Consider the following 12260-nt stretch of genomic DNA (forward strand, 5'->3'; position numbering starts at 1 on the left):
TGGCCAAAAACACTAATGGGTTGTGGTCAGTGTAAATTACCAGTGGTTTCCGGGCCGGGCAAATATAAACTTCAAAATGTTGTAATGCTAGTATGATGGCCAGTAACTCCTTTTCCACAGTGGAATAATTTCTCTGATGGGTATTAAATTTCTTAGAAAAGTAAGCAACTGGGTGCTCAACCCCCTCTTTGTCTGTCTGCAACAGCACCGCCCCGGCAGCTTCGTCGCTAGCATCTGTTGCTAGGGAGAAGGGTTTTGAAAAATCAGGCGCATTTAGCACAGGATGGGGACACAGAATCGCCTTCAGACTCTCGAAGGCTTGTTGACAAAGGTCGTTCCACACAAACTTCGCATTCTTTGGCAAAAGCTTAGTGAGAGGGAGGGTAATATCCACAAAGTTTTTGCAAAACTTCCTATAGTACCCCACCATCCCCAAGAACCTTCTCAGGGCTCTCTTGTCTGTCGGGGTGAGGACCTCCGAGATAGCCCACACCTTAGCCTGCATCGGAGCCAGCTGCCCCTGTCCTACCACAAATCCCAGATAAGTGACCTTCGCGTGGCCGAACTCATTTTTCTCAAGGTTCACTATCAAGCTGGCTTCAGACAGCCGTATTACATCGCCAGTATACACTTCTGTGTTTGTTAGCCCTTTCGTCACTGAATTACTCATTCTATAGGGGTGTTGCTCACTTGGCTGACCTATCGTGACAAACACCACCCAACGTCCCAGTTCTTTGCATCGCCTTGGGACAATCAAGCACACGTGTGTGAGCCGTTTAATTAGCTCTCCTAAAGGGCCGCTTTGTTCGGGGATTAAGGGAGAGACCTTATCAGCAGAGCTGGCCAAAACAATAGCCTTCTCCCATCTGGTCGATACCATACTCATCTTTTCAACACAAACAACAGGAATTCTGCAGATGCTGGAAATTCAAGCAACACACATGAAAGTTGCTGGTGAACGCAGCAGGCCAGGCAGCATCTCTAGGAAGAGGTGCAGTCGACGTTTCAGGCCGAGACCCTTTGTCAGGACTAACTGAAGGAAGAGTGAGTAAGGGATTTGAAAGTTGGCGGGGGAGGGGGAGATCCAAAATGATAGGAGAAGACAGGAAGGGGAGGGATGGAGTCAAGAGCTGGACAGGTGATAGGCAAAAGGGATATGAGAGGATCATGGGACAGGAGGTCCGGGAAGAAAGACAAGGGAGGGGGGACCCAGAGGATGGGCAAGGGGTGTATTCAGAGGGACAGAGGGAGAAAAAGGAGAGTGAGAGAAAGAATGTGTGTATAAAAATAAGTAACAGATGGGGTACGAGGGGGAGGTGGGGCATTAGCGGAAGTTAGAGAAGTCGATGTTCATGCCATCAGGTTGGAGGCTACCCAGACGGAATATAAGGTGTTGCTCCAACTTGCCTTTCGCCCTCCATGGAGCGTTGCTGAACTGTCTTCCTGGCCGTTGGATCTCACTGTACATCTCTTCCATCCTGCTGGCTGGAGCTGACTTTGCATGCTAGGATAAGCATGTCCCTAGCTCACCGGGGAGTGAGGCTGCCGCCTAACTGGAACTGGTTTAGCCTGCCTGTCGAAACAGTGTGGCCGCTGTCACAGGCAAACAGCTGCTTGAGCCACAGGTGAGAGCTGAGTGTCCGGTGGGGACCAAAATGAGTGAGCTGCCCCAGGATGGATATGACAAGCCCCTTCACCCTGTACACCCCCGTGTATTAGATTCTGTCACAACCAGGGATCATTTATAAGAGAAGTTTTATTTTAATCAGTTAGTATGTGTATTTTTCTCAATATCGCCTCGTGTATACACTTTGTCCTTGGATTCTGTTCCTTTTATGTCTAATTGTTTTTGCACCTCGGCTCCGGTTTTTCACTATGTGCCCAGGACATCTTCACAAAGGCAGCGTCCATTATTAAAGACCTCCAGCACCCTGGGCTTGTCCTTTTCTCACTGTTACCATCAGACAGGAGGTACAGGAGCCTGAAGGCACACAATCAGTGATTCAGGAACAGCTCCTTCCCCTCTGCCATCTGATTCCCAAATGGACATTGAACCCATAAACATCACATCACTTCTTTAATATATATTAGTTCTGTTTTTTGAACAATTTTTAATCTATTCAATATACATATACTGTTATTTATTTATTGTTATTTTTTTGCTTCTGTATTATGTATTGCATTGAACTGCTGCTGCTAAGTTAACAAATTTCACGACATATGCCGGTGAGAATAAACCTGAGTCTGATTCTGATTTGCTGTTGTCTCATTTGGGATCACGGGGATTGTTAAACTCTATTTGTATTTATCACTTGTATTCAATTTGGGATAATTTAATCAGAGTAATGTCAATGGCCAGAATTCCTACCTGCTCCCGGGTGTATTTCAGGGGGGACATGCCAACCCCCTCTTTGTTGGGTCGTTATGACACTTGTTGGGTGAAACTCAGACCGAGCTCTTCCGTGAACAGTCAGTGATTTCTGGTCATCAAGATTCTGTCTGGCTTGCCCGAGCACTTGTTAGCTTTTCTGGTTAATTTATGTAATAAATCTTTAGTTTTGTTTGAATTATCAGGGTCTCTGTAATTCCTGCACTTGATTTCGCTAGTAATCTTCACAGAGTCTAATAAAGTGCTGCAGTCAGGTGAAATTAAGTCACAGTGGGAAAAGATGTGAAGATCATTTGCTGGAGAAATTGTTCTTTGCTCTGGATGATTTGTGAATCAGCTGGACTTCACTGATGAGTGCACAGGGATTCAAACGTATTTCCTTCCTAATGAAATCATCTTTCCATTTTGCATAATGGAAGCCGTAATTCTAGCGATATCTGACATTTCCTGGTTAAACGATGCTCTGCAACAGTTGAAGTACTCCTGGGAAACCTGTATTTAAATGGAAGTTTTGGCCGCTATTATTGCAGCAGGAGCTATGGTTCTTTTATTGTCTCAACAGGTTTAGGAGTAATTGTATAATTAGGAAAGTATTTCCGAGGTCTCCTTTGTGATATGCCTGTGGAATGAACAATGAATCCTTGGATCTAATGGTTTTACCTCCGAAGGCACTGAACCAGCCTAAATTATTATCTAAACTTTATTAAACAATAAAAGGACAAGAGATGCTCCATGTCACAGAACAGGGGTTCCCAACCCGGGATCCACAGACACCTCAGTTAATGGTAGGGGTCCATGGTATAAAAAAGATTGGGAACCCCTCATATAGAACATAGAACATGTTGTGCCGACCTTTGAACCTACTCTAATATCAATCTAACCCTTCCTTCCTACACTAGGAGGGTGTGGGGGCAGGAGAGCTGTCTGTAATGCCGCTGGTGTTTAGGGCCGCAATGAAGGTTCTCCACTTCTGGTGGTGGCCAGGCCTTCCTTCATCACCTGACTCTAGCCCCCACTCCGATGATGGCCGCTCCACTGGACCCTATCTCTTTTATGGTTTAAAAAAATAAGAAAAACCACCACGCAAGAGGGAAAGAGCTCACTGCGTTTGGCGGTGCTCCGCCTGCCTTCCACTGCCGCCAATGCCAGGCTTTAGATGTCTCAAAAAGGACAGGGAGGGAAGCTAAGGAGGTGGGGTGTGGCATTGCTAATCAGGGATGGTGTCATGGCTGCAGAAAAGGAGGAAGTCATGGAGGGATGGTCTACTGAGTCAGTGTGGGTGGAAGTCAGAAACAGGAAAGGGGGCAATAACTCTACTGGGTGCTTTTTATAATCACTCCCCCCCCCCCCCCCCAATGGTAACAGAGACATTGAGGAGCAGATAGGGAGTCAGATTCTGGAACGGTGCAATAACAGTAGGGTTGTTGTGATGGGTGATTTTAATTTTCCTAATATTGACTGGCATCTCCTTGGAGCAAGGGGTTTAGATGAGGTGGAGTTTGTTAGGTGTGTTCAGGAAGGTTTCCTGATGCAATATGTAGATAAGCCAGTTCCAGGAGAGGCTGTTCTTGATCTGGTATTGGGAAATGAACCTAGTCAGGTGTCAGATCCCTCAGTGGGAGAGCATTTAGGAGGTAGTGATCGCAACTCTATCTCCTTTACCAGAGTGCTGGAGAGGGATAGGGGCAGAAAATTTGGGAAAATATTTAATTGGGGTGGGGGAAATATGATGCTATTAGGCAGAAACTTGAGAGCTTAAGTTGGAAACAGATGTTCTCAGAAATGTGGCAAATGCTCAAGGAATATTTGCATGGCGTTCAGCATAAGTATGTTCCATCCGAGACAGGGAAAGGATGGTAGAGTAAAAGAACCATGGTGTACAAAGGATGTGGAAAATCTAGTTAAGAAGAAAAGAAAAGCTTAGGAAATGTTCAAGAGACTAGGTACTGTTAGAGCTCCAGAAAATTAGAAGGCTGCTAGGAAGGAGCTTCAGAATGGAATTAGGAGAGCCAGAAGGGGCTATGAGAAGGCCTTGGCGGGCAGGATTAAAGAAAACCCCAAGGCATCCTGCAAGTATGTGAAGAGCAAGAGGATGAGTCGTGTGAGAATAGGACCAATTAAGTGCGATAGTGGAAATGTGTGCAGGAGTCAGAGGAGGTAGCAGAAGTACTTAATGAATACTTTGCCTCAGTATTCACCAGGGAAAAGGACCCTGGCAATTGTGGAGTTGACTTATAGCAGACTGAAATGCTTGAGCATGTAGACATTAAAAAAGAGGATGTGCCAGAACTTTTGAAAAGCATTACATTAGATAAGTTGCTGGGTCCGGACAAGATATACCCTAGGCTACTATGGTAAGAGAGGAAGGAAATTGCTGAGCCTATGGCAATGATCTTTGCATCATCAATAAGGATGGGAGAAGTACCAGAGGATTAGAGGGTTGCCAACGTTGTTCCCTTGTTCAAGAAAGAGGGTAGAGATAACCCAGGAAATTATAGACCAGTGAGTCTTACTTTAGTACTGGGCAGGTTGTTGGAGAAGACCCTGACAGGCAGGATTTATGAGAATTTGGAGAGACATAGTCTGATTAGGGATAGTCAGCATGGCTTTGTCAAGGGCAGATTGAATTCTTTGAAGAAGTAACAAAATGCATTGATAAAGGTAGAGCAGTGGATGTAGTGTATATGGATTTCAGTAAGGCATTTGATAAGGTTCTCCATGCCAGGCTCATTCAGAAAGTAAGGAGGCATGGGATCTAAGGAGATCTTGCTTTGTAGATCCAGAATTGCCTTGCCCACAGAATGCAAAGGGTGGTTGTGGATTGTTCATATTCTGCATAGAGGACGGTGACCAGTGGTGTTCCACAGGAATCTGTTCTGGGACGGATGAGGCATGCAAGTCTTCAAACCCCATGATAAGGTTGTGCTCCCCTTGGATACCCTTCTACATATCCCTCTATTTTTCCATTATCCATGTGCCTATATAATAGGTTTTTAATGCCCCTAACACATCTGCCTCTTCCATCAGCCCTGGCAGCGTATTCTATGCACTCACCACTTTGATATCCCCTCTATATTTTCCTCCAATCACCTTAAAATTATTACAGGTCAGAATGCTGGCACATGACAGAGAGCGATCTTGCCAAACTGTTATCATTCCACACCATGAGCCTCCGGAAGGTCCTCCATGTTTCCTGGCCAAGAAAGATCTCCAACCACACCTTACTCCTCCAGTGTCACCAAGAGGACATGGTCACAATCATCATAAGGAAACGTTGGGGTTTGATTGGGCACATGATGAGAAGAGAGGCCAACTCCATCATCAAGACAGCCCTTCACTGGACCCCTGAAGGGTGGAGGAAACACAGGAGACCAAAGGCAATCCGGTGCCGTTCCATAGAGACAGAAATGAGGACCCTGAACCACACCTGGAGCTGAATAGAGAAGGTGGCCAAGGATAGACAGATGGAGGAGCTTCATTGCTGCCCAAAGAGCTAGTGGTGTAACGGGCAGTATTTAAGTAAGTACCTTAAAGTTATACCCCTCATTAGCAATTTCCTCCCAGGGAAAACAGTCTCTGGCTATCCACTTGAAATATGTCTCTTACCAGCTCGTATATCTCCATAAAGTCAGCTCTCAACCTCCTTCGCTCCAGAGAGAAAAACCTAGATCTAAACCTGTCCTCATTAGACATGCTCTCTAACCCAGGCAGCATCCTGGTTAATCTCCTCTGCACCCACTCTGAAGTTTCCACATCCTTCCTAGAATGAAGAGACCAGAACTGAACACAATATTCTCATTTGTGGTCTAACCAGAGTTTTATAGAGCTGCAACATTACCTTGAAGCACTGAACTCAATCCCCTGATTAATGAAGGTCAACACAATTTATCTGATTTTAATCTCACTGTTTTGAAGTAATCTTGTGTACCTTTAAAGCCTCATTTATAATCTTGGAAATGAGGTTTGTTTTGGGTGGGGAGGGGAGCAGTGGAGAGTTTAAAATTATATTACCTATTGAAATATTTTAAGAAATGACATATGGTATTTTTATACCATATGTGAGGACTAGTGAGCCTAGTCCACGCAGCTCCCCTGCCGTCCCCCTGCTCTTCACCAATAGGTCAGTGAATCAAACTTGCAGCATTCCTCATTAACAATCTCCAAAAGGGCCTAGCGATCAAAAGAAATGCACTGGCTATTAGACTGTGCGCCTCCTTCAACTCTGACAGCAGCACTATACGCAGCTCTTTTATTTTTATATTTTCTCCGCCAACATATTGGTCCGTGGCATTAAGAGAGATCGGGAACCCCTGCCCTAGAAGATACTGTTAGTGCTGGGACTGGTGCGCTCCACCGAGGGGTGATGTGGTGCGGCGTCCACATTGGAGTCAGTGCTGCCCCCTAGTGTTCGTTTGGCAGGGGACGGCTCTATTGTGGTCAACTGTGGATTGATGGTGCAAGTTTTTAACTCTTTTATTGCACGATTGTGACACCATGTGTGCTTGCTATCTTGTGTGTGCTTGTGCTATGTGTGACTGTTAATGCTGCGTGTTGCCCCTTGGCCCCAGAGTAACATTGTCTCATTTGGCTTTTTCAATGGGTATTCATGTATAGTTGAATGACAACTAAACTTGAATTGAATTGAATTTTTTAGACATAGACGTAGACATACTTTATTGATCCCGAAGGAAATTGAGTTTCGTTACAGCTGCACCAACCAAGAATAGAGCATAAATATAGAAATACAAAAACCACAAATAATCAAACAACAATATGCAAACTATGCCAGATGGAAATAAGTCCAGGACCAGCCTATTGGCTTAGGTTGTCTGACCCTCCACGAGAGGAGCTGCAAAGTTCGATGGCCACAGGCAGGAATAACCTCCCATGATGCCCAGTGTTGTATCTCGGTGGAATATGGCCAGAGTCCAACAGCAGAAAGTTCAATATCCGGGCTATAAGAACATTCCTCGATCGTAATATGACCAGGATTGCACCATCCGTTGTTAACCAGAACAGCAAGCCCCCAACTCCTTTACGCTTACTGCTCTCAGTGCACTTCCGGTCAGCCCAAACAGTCTGGAAGCCCTCCATGGAAAAGTTTTGGTCGGGTATGTCCACATGCAGTCCAAGTGGAGAACTTCTCTTCTCCATAAGTCCCTGTTGTCTCGACCCGGTCCTCTTTCCTCGCCTTTTTGATCCCCCTCTGCATCCTCTATGTGTTTTCCTCCAGATTTCAGCCGGGGTGTCCACTGCTCTGTTTGCTAAACCGGTCAACATAAGTGCAATCAGCTGGTCCCTGGAATAAACAATGCGAAATCAGCTGGTCCCTGGAATAAACAATTTAAGTTACTTGGCTGATGATTATTCTTGAGAACAGATATTCCTAACTGAACTTAAATGTTCAGTAGTGAGTGCTTTGAAGCTTAACAATCAAATTAAAGAATTCCAACACCAAACTAATTCATTGATAAGACCATAAGACATAAGAACTGAATTAGGCCATTTGGCCAATCGAGTGTTCTGCCATTTGATCATGGCTGGTGTTTTATACCTCTCAACCCCATTCTTCTTCATTCTCCCTGAATGGGTGTCTCTTTATGTCCCTCCTGCATGGAAATCTTTAAGAAAGGAGATTTGAGAGTCACCAAAATTGGTCAGTTTTCGGTCAGTCAATAATCACAGCCAATGCTGACATTAACTTTTTTCAATCCATTGAGTCTCTACACAAATTAAAGATAGCAAGTAATTTTACTGACACTGTGAATTCGAACAAAAAAGAACATGTTGGTAGTGGATCAATTGGCATCACTTTCCACACAGGAGCAGAATTAGGCCATTTGGCCCATCAAGTCTGCACCACCATCCAATCATGGCTGATTTATTTTCCATCTTAACCCCATTCTCCTGCCTTCTACCTGTAAACTTTGATCCCCTGCCAATCAAGAACCCATCAACCTCTGCTTTAAATATACTAAATGACTTGACTTCCACAGCCATCTGTGGCGATGAATTCCATAGATTCACCACACTCTGGCTAAAGAAATTGCTCCTCATCTCTGTTCTAAAGGGACTTTTCCCTATTCTGAGGTTGAATCCTCTGGCTCTAGACTCTCCTACTATTGGAAACATTCTCTCAACGCCCCATCTCCACATTCACTAAGGGCTTTGTCACAATGAGCTTTAACGTAACCACTCATTTTGACATTTTTGTTACTTCCTGCGGAATTCTGCATTTACTGGACACGGGCCTCACAAACCCTTGAATTCACTTATAGAGGTCACTCTATTGTGGGAGATGGTCAGTAATTGGACAGATTCTTCCTGGGCAAAAGTTCCCAACTTTTTTAATGCTACGGACCAATACACTGGCAGAGGAAATGAAGGAGCTGCATGTCGTGCTGCTGAGTCTAAGATCCCGTACAGTCTAACAGCGAATGAGTACCTTGGGCACTTTCCTTTTGATCACTAGACCCTTTTGGACGTTGTTAATGTGGAATGCCGCACGCTCAATTCACTGATTTATTGGCTGAGATCGGGGCGGACGGCAGGGGAGCTGTGTGGTCTTGCTCATAGCAAGGACTAGGCTTGACAGTGCTCACTTGGCAGAAGTCTGCAGGTTTCTGCATTGATGGCTCGAGTCTTGACTTTTCGATTGCATGGCTATATCTTATAGGTGTCTTACATTTGCTTGCTACCTTGTATGTGTTATGTGTGCTTTGTGTTGTGTATGACTGTTGGTACTGTGTTTTGTACCTTGACGCCAGAGTAACGCTGTTTCATTTGGCTGTATTCATGGGTATTCACGTATGGTTGAATGACAATTAAACTTGAATTGAATTGAGCAAGGGGTCCGTGGACCCAAGGCTGGGAACCCCTGTTCCAGTGTTTAAAAGATTGAGCGAAGATTCTTTCAAATGGCTGAAGAATCTAGGACAGGTAGAATAATTGTTGAATATTCTGGACTGCAAGGAAAAGAAATGCGCTCAGTCTGGTGGGACTTGTTGCATGTTCTGCTGGTTTTGATCAAAGCAGTATGCTTTTTAAGGACAGATACACAAGAGATTTTGGAGATCCTGGGAATCTAGAGCAGCACGCTCACATTGCTGGAAGAATGCAGGAGGTTAGGCAGTGTCTATGGAGGGGAATAAACAGTTGACTTTTCGGGCCGAGACCATTTGTCAGGAGTGGAGAGGAAAGGGATTGAAGCTAGAATAACGTGGGAGGGAGGGAGAGGAGTACAAGTTGGCAGGTGATAGGTGACACCAGGTGAGGAGGAAGGTCGGTGGGGGGGGGGGGATGAAATGAGAAGCTGAATCAAGGCATTGAGTTCAAAAGTCAGGAGGTCATGTTGCAACTTTATAAAACTCTGGTTAGGCCACATCTGGAATATTGCGTACAGTTCTGGTCATTCCACAACAGGAAGGGTGTTGAGGCTTTGGAGAGGGTACAGAAGAAGCTCACCAGGATGCTGCCTGGCTTAGAGGGCAGGTGCTATCACGAGAAGCTAGATAAACATTAGAGGTTGTTTTTTCTGGAGCGTCGGAGGCTGAGGGGAGATCTGATAGAGGTTTATAAGATTATGAGAGGCAGCAACAGAGTAGACAGAGAGTATCTGTTTCCCAGGGTGGAAATGTCTAATACCAGTGGGCATGCATTGATGGAAAAGAGTAAACAGTGAACTTTTTGGGCAGAGGCCCTTCATCAGGACTAAGAGGTGGTGGTGGGGGGGGGGGGGAGATACCCAAATTAAAATGTGGTGGATGGGGAAAGAGGCTAGCTGGAAGGTGACAGGGGAATTTAGGTGTGTGGAAAATGTCAAGGACGGGAGAAGAAGGAATTTGAGAGGAGAGGAGAGTGGACCAGAGGAGAAAGGGAAGGTGAAGGGGCAGGAGAAGGAGGAATCCGAGAGGAGAGGAGAGTGGACCATATGAGAAAGGGAAGGAGGAGGAGACCCAGGGGGAAGTAATAGGCAGGCAAGAAGAAGTAAAAGGTCAGAGTGGAGAATAGAGGAAAGGGGTGGGGGGAGTTTTATTCACTGGAAGGGGAAATCAATATTTATGCCATCAGGTTGGCGGTTACCCAGATGGAATATAGGGCGTTGCTCCTCCACACTGAGGGTGGCCTCACCTTGGCACAAGAGGAGGCCGTGGATCGAATCAAAATCAGGTGTAATGTCACTGGCATATGTCATGAAATTTGTTAACTTTGTGGCAGCAGAACAATGCAATACATAACAAATATAAACAAAACTGAATTACAGTAAGTATCTATATGTAAGTTAAAGTAAGTAATGCAAAAAACAGAAATATATAAAAAAGTAGTGAGGTGGGTTCATGTCCATTCAGAAATCTGATGGCAGAGGGGAAGAAGCTGTTCCTGAATCATTGAGTGTGTGCCTTCAGGCTCCTGTACCTCCTTCCTGACGATGACAATGAGAAGAGGGCATGTCCTGGGCGATGGGGGTTTTTAATGATGGACACCACCTTCCTGAGGCACCGCTCCATGAAGATGTCCTGGATACTACGGAGGCTGGTGCCCATGATGGAGCTGACTGAGTTTACAACTCTCTGCAGCTTACTTTGATCCTGTGCAGTAGCATCCCCACCCCATAGCAGACGGTGATGTAGCCAGTCAGAATGCTCTCCAAGGTACATCTGTCAAAGTTTTTGATTGTTTTAGTTGACAAACCAAATCTCTTCAAACTCTTAATGAAATATACTGTAGCCACAGTCTTGCCTTCTTTAGAGCTGCACCAATATGTTTCGACCATGTTAGATCTTCAGAGGTTTTGATATTGCCCACTCTCCACTTCTGATCTCTCAACGAGGATTGGTTTGTGTTCTCTTCTTCTATCCTTCCTGAAGTCCACAATCAGCTTTTTGGTTTTAATAACATTGAGTGCAAGGTTGTTGCTGTGACACCACTCAACTAGCTGGTATATCTCACTCCTGCACGCCCTCTCATCACCATCTGAGATTCTGCCAACAATGGTTGTATCATCAGCAAATTGAGCTGTGCCTTGCCACACAGTTATGGGTGTAGGGAGAGTAGAACAGTGGGTTAGGCACACACCCCTGTAGTGCACCAGTATTGATCATCAGTGAGGTGGAATGTTATTTTCAATCTGCACAAATTGTGGTCTTCTGGTTGGAAAATCAAGGATCCAGTTGCAGAGGGAGCTAAAGAGGCCCAGGTTCTATAGCTTTTCAATCAGAACTGTAGGAACGATGATGTTGAATGCTGAGCTATAGTCAATAGACAGCATCCTGACGTAAGTATTTGTATTGTCCAGGCGATCCAAGGCCGCGTGGGGAGCCAGTGAGGTCACGTCTGCTGTAGGCTTACTGTGGCAATAGGCAAGTGTCCAGTGGGAGCCTGTCTTATTCTGATCGTTGTAAGTCACTTTCGTTGTGATTGGTTAATGTAGAAGCTGCAGCTGCTTTTCCTATTGGATAGATGCCTGGGGTCCAGTTTCAAACAGTTTCTAGTTTATAAATTAGCACATGGAAAGGGCTGGCTCTCTTCTTCCTTTGTTTAAGGCAAGGACGCACATAACGATTGAGATGGTATACTCTTACTCTGTGAACTTTTAACTAAGTACGTCTCTTGTATGTACGTATGTTTGTTGAATATTTAGCTTGTAGTCTCTGTAAGTTGGGGAACATGAACTTCTGGTTAAATTTTTACTGTTTGTAAATAAATGATTAATATACCTATTCGAAGTCAGTGCAGTTCCAGAGCCACGGATCTAGTTCAACATTACTGCAAGTTGCGGAGCGCCCAGGTCCATACTGAGCTGGGAGTTGATTTGAGCCACAACCTACCCTTCAAAGTATTTTATCACCTTAGGCGATAGTTGTTAAGCCAG

This window comes from Mobula birostris, chromosome 22 (assembly GCF_030028105.1).
Source record: "Mobula birostris isolate sMobBir1 chromosome 22, sMobBir1.hap1, whole genome shotgun sequence".
NCBI lineage: Eukaryota > Metazoa > Chordata > Chondrichthyes > Myliobatiformes > Myliobatidae > Mobula > Mobula birostris.